Source organism: Hyla sarda, chromosome 5 (genome assembly GCF_029499605.1).
Source record: "Hyla sarda isolate aHylSar1 chromosome 5, aHylSar1.hap1, whole genome shotgun sequence".
Taxonomy (NCBI): Eukaryota; Metazoa; Chordata; class Amphibia; order Anura; family Hylidae; genus Hyla; species Hyla sarda.
Genome location: NC_079193.1, coordinates 302539829 through 302552495, shown reverse-complemented (window position 1 = coordinate 302552495; position 12667 = coordinate 302539829). Strand labels below are relative to the sequence as shown.

Sequence of the window (12667 nt, the reverse complement as noted above, 5' to 3'; positions counted from 1 at the left end):
ACTGATCTTCATCATTGATCACTGGTTTCTCATAGGAAACCAGTGATCAACGATTCTGCCGCATGACTGCTCATGCCTGGATCTCAGGCACTGAGCAATCATTCGGCGATCGGACAGCGAGGAGGCAGGTAGGGGCCCTCCCGCTGTCCTGTAAGCTGTTCGGGATGCCGCGATTTCGCCGCGGCTATCCCGAACAGCCCACTGAGTTAACCGGCAGCTTTCACTTTCGGTTTTAGCCGCGGCTAAAGGGTTAATAGCGTGCGGCTCTGCGATCGGCGCTGCGCGCTATAAGCGGAGGGTCCCGGCTTCACTATGACACCGGGCCCGCCGTGATATGATGCGGGGTTACCGTGTAACCCTGTGTTATATCAGGAGAGCAGGACCAAGGACGTACCAGTACGTCCTTGGTCCTTAAGGGGTTAAAGGGGTATTCCAGGAATTTTTTTATTTGGCTATGCTACAGGGGCTGTAAAGTTAGTGTAGTCCATAATATAGTGTCTGTACCTGTGTGTGACGGTTTTCTCACAATTCTTCTGTGATTTTCACCCCAATATTAATTTTTACCAGCATACAAAATAACTGTTGTCTCAGATTTTTCCCAGGTTGCAATGCGGCCGAGACCTGACTCACTAGTCAGCTGATGACAGGGAGCCTGTCTGCTTCAATGGGTGGACCGATCGCTTGGTGGGAGAGAGATCAATCTGCAACTAGTACAACAGCTATAGGCACCCTGACTGAAAAGCACAGGTCTTTTGAATGGATGCAGCTCATTTATGTTTCAATGGGTGGGGTGGCTGATGTGTGGGAGGGTGGAAAATAGAATTTTGGGATTTGCAGGCAAAGAAAGAAACTCAAACAGGGAAAATCAGTTCACAAACAGCTAGCCACAGTGTTATGGTAATATCACAACATAGTCATTTAGCCCCAAGACAAGCGCAGATCCTTCCTAAGCATGTCTATTACTGTCTGCCAGGTACGTACTAAAACACTTCATGGTGGAGAACCCCTTTAACTGAGGAAGTCAAAAGGAGTTCCCCAGTTTCTAGATTACAAGCATCCAGTACATGGCATTAGATGGGAGCCAAGATGCCATTAGAAAAGTATGTGACCCCCTAACCCCACCGCCAAAGTGTCTGCCTTGGATCACTGGGTAAATTAAAGAGGTTAATAGTTTGTTTATTCTTATTACATTTGCTGTTATTGTTCATTTTAGAAACCAGATAGGCCCTTTAATAACAATGCCCCCACCACCTCTATATACACTGACAGTAAAACATTTGGTACCAAAATGTTTTCTCGTTATAAACAGCCACAAATACCAGGGGACTCGTCGTCTGGAGGACTGTCACCTAGTGACTACAGCATGTAAGAACCACACGAAAACACAACGCCCCACACCTGCCGGGAGAAAGGATGTTCTACAACACCTACACAATGCCTGCTGCCAGTCACAATATACCTGCATGGTGTCTATATGTTCTCCAGCATGGAGGCCTTATTCCTATGACAACTGTCCCTGGCACGATGGAGCAGTGCATTCCTGTAGAGTGCTGCAGAACATGATAGCTCTATATAACTCACAGACCATAAATAATACTGTCATATACCCCACACACAGGTTTATACACAGCAAACAGTCAGGCTCAGACTGTATACTGTCACTATGGATGCTGACAGCACAGCAGGCCTGGTTTATTCCACACACAGTGTTCTATGTACGGCTGGATGGGTCGTCCTCAAAATTTGGACAGAACGGCATCCCTTGTTAAAAAGATAGTCACCCAATTCCCTCCCCTGATCTGAAAGGCATTCCCATGTTCTTTTCCTATGGACAAGAAGCATACATAGTGCTGCCGAAAACTCCTCTGTATGCAGCGCCATGTTAGTTAAGGGGCTATTCAAACAGGTAAAAAGTGTGAATGGGAGTGCGGAATCCCATAGAAGTCTAGGGGCTTTAATTTGAGGCGGAATTCCGCAAGCAGAAATTCTGTCGTTTGTATAGACCGATAGGGTATGTTCACATTAAAGGGGTTATCCAGGAAAAATATTTTTTTTATATTTCAACTGGCTCCAGAAAGTTAAACAGATTTGCAAATTACTTCTGTTAAAAAAAATCTTAATCCTTTCAGTACTTATGAGCTGATGAAGTTGAGTTGTTCTTTTCTGTCTAAGTGCTCTCTGATGACACGTGTCTCGGGAACTGTCCAGAGTAGAAGCAAATCCACATAGCAAACCTCTTCTACTCTGTGCAGTTCCCGAGACAAGCAGAGATGTCAGCAGAGAGCACTGTTGTCAGACAGAAAAGAACAACTCAACTTCAGCAGCCGATAATTATTGGAAATATTAAGATTTTTTAATAGAAGTAATTTACAAATCTGTTTATCTTTCTGGAGCCAGTTGATTTTTGAATTTGACAGTAGAATTTTTTCCTGGAATACCCCTTTAAGCCTTAGGGTATGTTCAGACGAGCGGATTTTCACAGCGTATTTCGCTGCGGATCCACCGCTGAAGGACCTCCTATATGCTGCCTTTATATGTGCCTGCTCGGAGCGGCAATACGTCGAGATAAGATGTTAAATCGCAGGGGTCCCACCACTTCGCTCCATGCCCGAAGAGTGGCGATGCCAGCCGCCGCACCCCCTCCATTCACTTCTATGGGAGGAGGCATGACGGCTATGTACTAGCAGTCACACCCCCTCCCATAGACATGAATGGAGGGGGCGTGGCATGACATCACGAACATGGAAGCTGCAAGCTTCCATGTTCCGGACGCCGCCGGCCCGAAGATAGGGGATAAGATGTTTCTAACGGAGTACCCCTTTAACTACTGCAAGCAGATTCCACTCAGGAACTTGTGAGTGGATATTTCAGGTGAAATTTCTCAGTGTGAACTGCTCCTTACTGTCTGTGTTCACACTACAAAATTCCCGCGGAATTCCACGATCGGAATTACACGCTGTGAACATGAACATCAGTGTGAATGGGTTTCCGCGAGACCCGTTCACACCGAACAATTTCAGCGGCGGACAATTCACCACTGAAATTGTTCCGCGCACAGAAGGAACATGTTCACTTTGCACGGAAGTCCGCGAGCACTGCATAGCCATCAATGGTGACGGCACAGTTCCGCTAGGTCCTACCGCCAAAATACTTCCGCGGCGGCCGCCAGAATGGGGCGGAGATTCCATTCAAAATACGTAGTCTGAACATACCGTAAGGCTGTGGTCAGCGATGCAGGGTCCTATCGTGAAGCGCCCTTTATTTGGTGTGGTACAAGAGGGGGCTCTTTGTGCTGGGGTTTTTTTTTTTTGGGTGGAAATTAGAGTGGTTTCTGCATCAAAAACCAGGTAGTATTTTTTTTTTTCCCTTTTAAACCCAATTAAAATTTGACATTCAAAAGAAAAAAAGTGCAGGGTCAATGTGAACATACCCTTAGGGCAGGGCTCTACAAATTTGTTATAAATCTGTTACGTGACATCACGCAACATGACATATGATCTGTCATTAGTGCCCCCTCATCTCTTCCTGTGTCACAGTCATTAGCGTCCCCTCACAAGATTTCTTGGTTCTATTTGTTCCTAGGAAAGCTGTATGATTCAAATGGAACCAGACAGGTCTCAATCGGGATTGGTATTAAGATATTCGATTAAAAGAAAAAAATAAATTAGGCCATACAACGCATTTCTGGGCTGATCCGGCCCCCTTCCTCAGGTACGCTTCCTCAAATTATACGTGGAAACTTTGAAAGCGGTTTCTTACAAATTATGTATTTTTATATGCTTTGTTTGGTGCAGATTTTAAAGCATTATTATTATCATCATTTTTAAAAACTATTCACAGGTTTTCCAGACATATCCTGGATCCCAGATGCTCTTCGCCCTCTGGCTTGCTGTCCGATCCGACTCTTTCACTCCATAGACCAGTGTTTCCCAACCATTGTGCCTCCAGCTGTTTTAAAACTACAACTACAACAGCCAATGGCTGTCCGGGCATGCTGGTAGTTGTAGTTTTAAAACAGCTGGAGGTGCTTTGGTTTGGAAACGCTGCCATAGTTAATGCAGTGAAACCGTAGAATATGACTGACAGCTAGGGAGCGAAGCGTGCACTTCACCCGGCTGTAATGTGCCATCGCAGCCCTTCTCTGGACCGAGCACCGATTTGATCTAAACTTTTGATGTGTCAAAAATTTTTACACATAAAACTAACACTTTAAAGTCTTATGGACTACAAAGAAGAAAAAAAAACCTTATCAAGAATATATACAGGTCAATTCTTAGATTTATGCTTTACATTGTTATCAATAAGATGCGGATTTCGAAAATGTTTTGAAAATTCCAAATAGAATTCTCATTAAAAAAAAAAAAAAAATAACACTCAGCTAAATCTGGAGCTGCAATCTGTGTTGATAAAAAAATAAAATAAAAAACAATAAATTAAAAATAAAATCTCCAGATGACATGCACTTTTTCTGCATAAAAATGAATGGTAACGTCACAATCCCCACGTAAATCCACATCAAAACCTGCACGGATTTTAGAAGCAAATTTTGAGGCACAATTTTCCACCTTGTCAATCTTTTGTGTGAACAAGCCCTTATGGCAGAGTTTTCCAAGCAGGGTGCCTCCAGCTGTTGTAAAACTACAACTCCCAGCATGCCCGGACAGCCAAAGGCTGTCCGGGCATGCTAGGAGTTGTAGTTTTGCAACAGCTGGAGGCATAAGGGTTGGGAAAGTCTTCCTTACGGTAATGTTTCCCAATCAGGGTGCCTCCAGCTGTTGCAAAACTACACTATTAGGATGCTGGGAGTTGCAGTTTTGCAACAGCTGGAGCCGCCCTGGTTGGAAAGCACTGCCTTACAGTCCACTATTGGTGTCATGTGAAAATGGCGCAATAACCATAATCGCCGTCTGTCAAAAGTCACAAACCATGTAACCTAGTGATTCCCAACTTGTGGCTCTCATGCTGCTCTGAAACAACTAGTCCCAGCATGCCCTGACAGCCAAAAGCATGTGGAAAAAGAGATTTCTTTACCAGTGTCCCTCATACTGCTGCAAAACTACAACTCCCAGCATGCACAACAGACAAGGCATGCTGGGAACTATAGTTCTGCAACAGCTGAAGAATCGCACATGTCACCCATCAGGGCCACCAGATCTTGTAGTTGACTAGTACTTTGTGGCATGTGACCCCATCTGACAGTAGTCCCTCAATAACAATCGATAGGAATCAATCACACTGACATCTAGAGACTAAGTTGCAGATGACAATCGCGCCCCGGTCGCACGCTCCCTGCAGTGTTACACCCGGGGGTCACCGGATCTTGTACTTTCAGTCACATAACATAGAAGTCTATGGGAGCCCGCGTGTGCACTGACATCTATGGAAAGTTGCAGCAGAGAATCGCACTGTAGTCGCAGCAGGCTACATGCAGCCCCACAAGCCGCACTGCACAACCGCACTGTGAGCCCCACCACACGACTGCACAGCCGCCCCCCCCGCCATGTGCCCCTCACCCTGCGGCTTACCGATCACTGCTCAATGGGCACAGCCGGCCAGGGTCCCCGGGGGAAGCGCACATCCACAGCCGCCATATTCCCTCATCCAGCAGGCTTGTTTATCCCGGGATCCTCCTCCTACCAACCGAGCCACCCTCCAGCGCCGTCTCCTCCTTCACCACCTCCTGGGAAGGAACCGCCTCCTCCTCCCACCATCTCCTCCTCCTCCTCCTCCGCATCTCCCGGCCAGGGCCCCGCTCTATGGTCTCGTGTCCCTCCTGTCACCTATACCAGGGTGCCTCCAGCTGTTGCAAAACTACAACTCCCAGCATGCCTGAATAGCTGAAGGCTACTACCCATCTCTTCTAGACTCCTGAATGGCCTATCAGACTAGACCCTGATTTTGTAGTGCAGTATTTCCCAACCAGCATGTCACGAGCTGTGACAAAACTACAACTCCCAGCATGCCTGAATAGCCGAAAGCTACTACCCAGCTCTTCTAGACTCCTGAATGGCCTTTCAGTCTGGACCCTGATTTTGTAGTGCAGTGTTTCCCAACCAGCATGTCTCCAGCTGTTGCAAAACTACTACTCCCAGCATGCCTGAACAGCCGAAGGCTAATACCCAGCTCTCCTAGACTCCTGAATGGCCTATCAGACTAGATCCTGATTTTGTAGGGCAGTGTTTCCCAACAGCATGTCTCCAGCTGTTGCAAAACTACAACTCCCAGCATGCCCGGACAGCCGAAGGCTGTCCGGGCATGCTAGGAGTTGTAGTTTTGCAACAGCTGGAGCCACCCTGGTTTGGAAAACACTGTTCTATGGTCTTGTTCGTATCCCTTCGGTAAAAAAAATCATAACAGGAAAAAATCATAACTACATGCAGGAAAATGTATACGTTTAAAATGCCCTCTTCTGACCCCTATAACTTTTTTTATTTTTCCGTGTATGTGGCGGTATGAGGCCTACTTTTTTGCGCCGTGATCTGAAGTTTTTAGCGGTTCCATTTTTGTATTGATCGGACTGTTTGATAGCTGTTTATTTATTTTTTTCATTATATAAAAAGTGACCAAAAATAAGGCTATTTTGGACTTTGGAATTTTTTGGTGTATACGCCATTGACCGTGCGGTTTAATTAATGATATATTTTTATAATTCGGACATTTCTGCATGCGGCGATACCACATCTGTCTATTTTTTTTTTTTTTATAATGTTTTTGTTTTGTTTGTTTTTTAATGGGAAAAGGGGGGTGATTCACACTTTTAATAGGGAAGGGGTTAAATGATCTTTATTAACTTTTTTTTTGCACTTTTTTTTTGCAGTGTTATAGCTCCCATAGGGACCTATAACACTGCACACACTGATCTTTATCATTGATCACTGGTTTCTCATAGGAAACCAGTGATCAACGATTCTGCCGCATGACTGCTCATGCCTGGATCTCAGGCACTGAGCAGTCATTCGGCGATCGGACAGCGAGGAGGCAGGTAGGGACCCTCCCGCTGTCCTGTCAGCTGTTCGGGATGCCGCGATTTTGCCGTGGCGATCCCGAACAGCTCCCTGAGCTAACCGGAATAGTTTTACTTTCACTTTAGATGCAAAATTCAACTTTGAACACCACATCTAAAGGGTTAATAGCACGCGGCACCGCGATCAATGCCACGCGCTATTAGCCACGGGTCCCGGCCGTTGTTAGAGGGGCTATGACGGGAGCGGACTCATGACGTACCGGTACATCATGGGTCCTTAACAGGTTAAGAAAATAGCGTATACGTTTTTAACTTTTCACTTCATTATGAATAAAGTTTCACTTGTTTGATTGAAATTCCAAGAAAAAAACTGTGCAAAGTCAAAAACCATATGGTGAAAACGGGATGGAACCGTACGCACATACGGTTCTGTATGGTTCCCAATGACTCCCATGTTAAGGAAAAGTATACATTTCAATAAGATTTTTTACCCAGACCAGAAACCGTGTTAGGCTGCATGCACACCGCGTTTTTGCATTACAGTTCCCGTATACGTTTTCAATGTGAAAACCGTATAGAACCGTATTGAAAACCGTATGCATTGACTCTCTATTGAAAACCGTATGCCAAAAGATGTATCAGGTTATGTCCGTTTTGCATCCCGTAAGGTTTTGTCAGTTTTTTTCCCCCATACCCAAAATCGTAGCCTACCACGATTTTTGGTCTAGGTGAAAAACCGTATTAACTCCTTAATGACGCAGGACATATATTTACGTCCTGCGCCGGCTCCCGCGATATGAAGCTGGGTCGCGCCGCGATCCCGCATCATACCGCGTCGGTCCTGGCGCTCATCAACGGCCGGGACCCGCGGCTAATACCACACATCGCCGATCGCGGCAATGTGCGGTATTAACCCTTTAGAAGTGAAAGTGAAACTATCCCGGGTAGTCAGCTTACAGGACACCGGGAGGGCCCTTACCTGCCTCCTCGTGTCTTATCGACGAATGACTGTCCATGCCTGAGTTCCAGGCAGGAGTAGTCAAGCGCCGATAACGCTGATCACAGGCGTGTTAATACACGCCAGTGATCAGCATGAGAGATCAGTGTGTGCAGTGTTATAGATCCCTATGGGACCTATAACACTGCAAAAAAAAAAAAAAGTGTTAGTCATTTAACCCCTTCCCTAATAAAAGTTTGAATCACCCCCCTTTTCCCATAAAAAAAAAATAAAACAGTGTAAATAAAAAAAAACAAACATATGTGGTATCGCCGCGTGCGTAAATCTCCAAACTATAAAAATATATCATTAATTAAACCGCACGGTCAATGGCGTATGCACCAAAAAAATTCCTAAGTCCAAAAAAGGGTATTTTTGGTCACTTTTTATACCATTCAAAAATGAATAAAAAGCGATCAAAAAGTCCGATCAAAACAATAATCATACCGATAAAAACTTCAGATCACGGCGCAAAAAATGAGTCCTCATACCGCCCTGTACGTGGAAAAATAAAAAAGTTATAGGGGTCAGAGGATGACATTTTTAAACATATAAATTTTCCTGCATGTAGTTATAATTTTTTCCAGAAGTGTGACAAAATATAATTTTAATCGTATGGACCTACAGAATAATGATGTGTCATTTTTTCCGAAATATGCACTGCGTAGAAACGGAAGCCCCCAAAAGTTACAAAATGGCGTTTTTTGTTCGATTTTGTCGCACAATTTTTTTTTCCGTTTCGCCGTCAATTTTTGGGTAAAATGACTAATGTCACTGCAAAGTAGAATTGGTGACGCAAAAAATAAGCCATAATATGGATTTTTAGGTGAAAAATTGAAAGGGTTATGATTTTTAAAAAGGTAAGGAGGAAAAAACGAAAGTGTAAAAACTGAAAAACCCTGAGTCCTTAAGGGGTTAAACCATATACCGTATTTATCGGGGTATACCACGCACCGGCCTATATCACGCACCCTCATTTTACCAAGGAAATTTGGGTAAAAAAAGTTTTTTACCCAAATATCCATGGTAAAATGAGGGTGCGTGTGCGCGCGTGTATACCCCGATATACCCCCAGGAAAGGCAGGGGGAGAGAGGCTGTCGCTGCCCGCTTCTCTCTTTTTTTTTTTTTACAAAAAACTTGATATGGGAACCGTATTGCAAAAAGAGATGGGAATGCAGCCGTAGGCTACGGTTTTGGGTACGGGAAAAAAACTGAAAAAAAAACGTACAGGATGCAAAGTGGACACAACCTGATACATCTTTTGGCATATGGTTTTCAATACGGAATTAAAAACTTATTTGGGAACTGTATTGCAAAAAAATGGTGTGAACCCAGCCTTAATCCCTTAACGACGCAGGACGTATATTTACGTCCTGCGCCGGCTCCCGCGATATGAAGCGGGATCGCGCCGCGATCCTGCATCATATCGCGTCGGTCCCGCCGCTCATTACCGGCCGGGACCCGCGGCTAATACCACACATCGCCGATCGCGGCGATGTGCGGTATTAACCCTTTAGAAGCGGCGGTCAAAGCTGACCGCCGCTTCTAAAGTGAAACTGAAAGTATCCCGGCTGCTCAGTCGGGCTGTTCGGGACCGCCGCGGTGAAATCGCGGCGTCCCGAACAGCTGATCGGACACCGGGAGGGCCCTTACCTGCCTCCTCGGTGTCCGATCGACGAATGACTGCTCCGTGCCTGAGATCCAGGCAGGAGCAGTCAAGCGCCGATAATGCTGATCACAGGCGTGTTAATACACGCCAGTGATCAGCATAGGAGATCAGTGTGTGCAGTGTTATAGGTCCCTATGGGACCTATAACACTGCAAAAAAAAAAGTAAAAAAAAGTGTTAATAAAGGTCATTTAACCCCTTCCCTAATAAAAGTTTGAATCACCCCCCTTTTCCCATAAAAAAAATAAAACAGTGTAAAAAAAATAAACATATGTGGTATCGCCGCGTGCGTAAATGTCTGAACTATAAAAATATATCATTAATTAAGCCGTACGGTCAATGGCGTACGCGCAAAAAAATTCCAAAGTCCAAAAAAGCGTATTTTGGTCACTTTTAATACCATTAAAAAATTAATAAAAAGTGATCAAAAAGTCCGATCAAAACAAAAATCATACCGATAAAAACTTCAGATCACGGCACAAAAAATTAGTCCTCATACCGCCCTGTACGTGGAAAAATAAAAAAGTTATAGGGGTCAGAAGATGACATTTTTAAACGTATAAATTTTCCTGCATGTAGTTATGATTTTTCCCAGAAGTGTGACAAAATCAATCCTATATAAATAGGGTATCATTTTAACCGTATGGACCTACAGAATAATGATAAGGTGTCATTTTTACCGAAATATGCACTGCGTAGAAACGGAAGCCCCCAAAAGTTACAAAATGGCGTTTTTTTTTCGATTTTGTCGCACAATGATTTTTTTTCTGTTTTGCCGTACATTTTTGGGTAAAATGACTAATGTCACTGCAAAGTAGAATTGGCGACGCAAAAAATAAGCCATAATATGGATTTTTAGGTGGAAAATTGAAAGGGTTATGATTTTTAAAAGGTAAGGAGGAAAAAACGAAAGGGCAAAAACGGAAAAACCCTGAGTCCTTAAGGGGTTAAAGAGGTTATCCACAATAAAACATAACTGCTTTGTTCCAGAGACAGCGCCACTCTTGTCCTCAGTTTGTGTGTGGTATTGCAGCTCAGTTCTACTGAAGTCAGGAGGTTAATCAAAAACTGTGCAGAGTAAAAGTGGAGCAGTTATCCCTAGCAACCAATCAGAAGCCTTTTTACAAATGTGGTTGCTATAGGCAGCTGCATCGCTCTTCCTCTACACAGATTTTTAGAAATCTCCTGCATTGGAGCCGAGTTGTAATATCCCACATTTCCTTAGGACAAGTGTGGCACTAATCCTGAACAATGTGGGGTACTACAGTACTTTGAAACTTATCTGCATACCAACCCCACTGCTCCACCACAGGGAGACCAGGGGATAGGTTTTAAAAGTACAGGAGTACCCCTTAAAATTTTCTTATTCCCTATCCCAGGATTTCCCAACAAGTGTGCCTCTAGCAGTTACAAAACTGCAACTCTCAGCATTTACTAGCCGGGAGTTTTGCAATAGCTGGAGGCTTCTTGTTTGGGAAAAACTGCTCTTTCCACATGTTGTCATGCATGGACTGGGAAGAAGTGAATGCACATCGCCACTTCCCAACCAGGGGGCCACCAGTTGTTGCAGAACTACAACTCCCAACATGCCTGGACAGCCAATGAGCTGACCGGAGTGAAACGCTGACCGTGGACCACGGTTTTAGGTCCGGTGGAAAACTGCATACGAGGCAAAAATGAGCCGACCGGAGTCAGCGTTTCACTCCGGTCAGCTCATTGAAATGAATTACATACGGGCTGCATATGGGAGCGCCAGGTTTTAGCTCCCCACAGCTGTATGCGGTCCCGTACGTCTGAAAACGTGGTGTGAACCCAGCCTAACACATGTTTATTCCCTTTGTGTGTATTGGAACTAAACCAAAAAAGGAGGAAAAAAGCAATTTGGACATAATGTCACACCAAACTCCAAAAATGGTCTGGACAAAATTATTGGCACCCTTACCTTAATATTTGGTTGCACACCCTTTAGAAGAAATTACTGAAATCAGTCACTTCCTATAACCATCAATAAGCTTCTTACACCTCTCAGCAGGAATGTTGGACCACTCTTCCTTTGCAAACTGCTCCAGGTCTCTCTTATTGGAAGGGCGCCTTTTCCCCAAAACAATTTTAAGATCTCCCCACAGGTGCTCAATGGGATTTAGATCTGGACTCATTGCTGCCACTTCAGAACTCCAGCACTTTGTTGCCATCCATTTCTGGGTGCTTTTTGACGTATGTTTGGGGTCATTGCAGGAAGACCCAAGATCTCGGACGCAAACCCAGCTTTCTGACACTGGGCTGTACAGTGCGACCCAAAATCCATTGGTAATTCTCAGATTTCATGATGCTTTGCACACATTCAGGGCACCCAGTGCCAGAGGCAGCAAATCAACCCCAAAACATCATTGAACCTCCACCATATTTCACTGTAGGTACTGTGTTCTTTTCTTTGTAGACCTCATTCTGTTTTCGGTAAACAGTAGAATGATGTGCTTTACTAAAAAGCTCTATCTTGGTCTCATCTGTCCACAAGACGTTTTCCCAGAAGGATTTTGGCTTACTCAAGTTCATTTTGGCAAAATGTAGTCCCTTTGCTTTTAATATGTCTCTGTGTCAGCAGTGGGGTCCTCCTGGGTTTCCTGCCACAGCGTTTCATTTCATTCAAATGTTAACGATAGTTCGCGCTGACACTGATGCTCCCCGAGCCTGCTGGACAGCTTGAATATCTTTGGAACTTGTTTGGGGCTGCTTATCCACCATCCGGACTATCCTGCGTTGACACCTTTCATCAATTTTCTCTTCCGTCCACCCCCAGGGAGATTGGCTACAGTGCCATGGGTTGCAAACCTCTTTTTAAAGGGTACCTCTCATCAAATAAAACTTTTGATATATTTTAGATTAATTAATGTTGAATAACTTTTCAATAGCATGTTAATGAAAAATATGCTTCTTTCTATTGTATTTTTCCTGATCAGTCCTGTCAGCAAGCATTTCTGACTCATGTTGGAGTCCTAAACACTCAGAGCTGCTAGCCTGCTTTGTTCACAGCCAATCA

General features: G+C 44.4%; 1 protein-coding gene across 4 annotated transcripts in view; it reads right to left on the bottom strand.

The window, feature by feature from the left end:
• Window positions 1-5688, bottom strand: part of NCOA2 (nuclear receptor coactivator 2) — a 255534-nt gene extending 249846 nt beyond the window's left edge. For all 4 annotated transcript variants that reach the window (XM_056522108.1, XM_056522104.1, XM_056522105.1 and 1 more), the window contains exon 1: window positions 5526-5688. The gene's annotated coding sequence lies outside the window, so the exon portion shown is untranslated. The remainder of the gene's footprint in view (window positions 1-5525) is intronic.
• Window positions 5689-12667: the final 6979 nt, after the last annotated feature.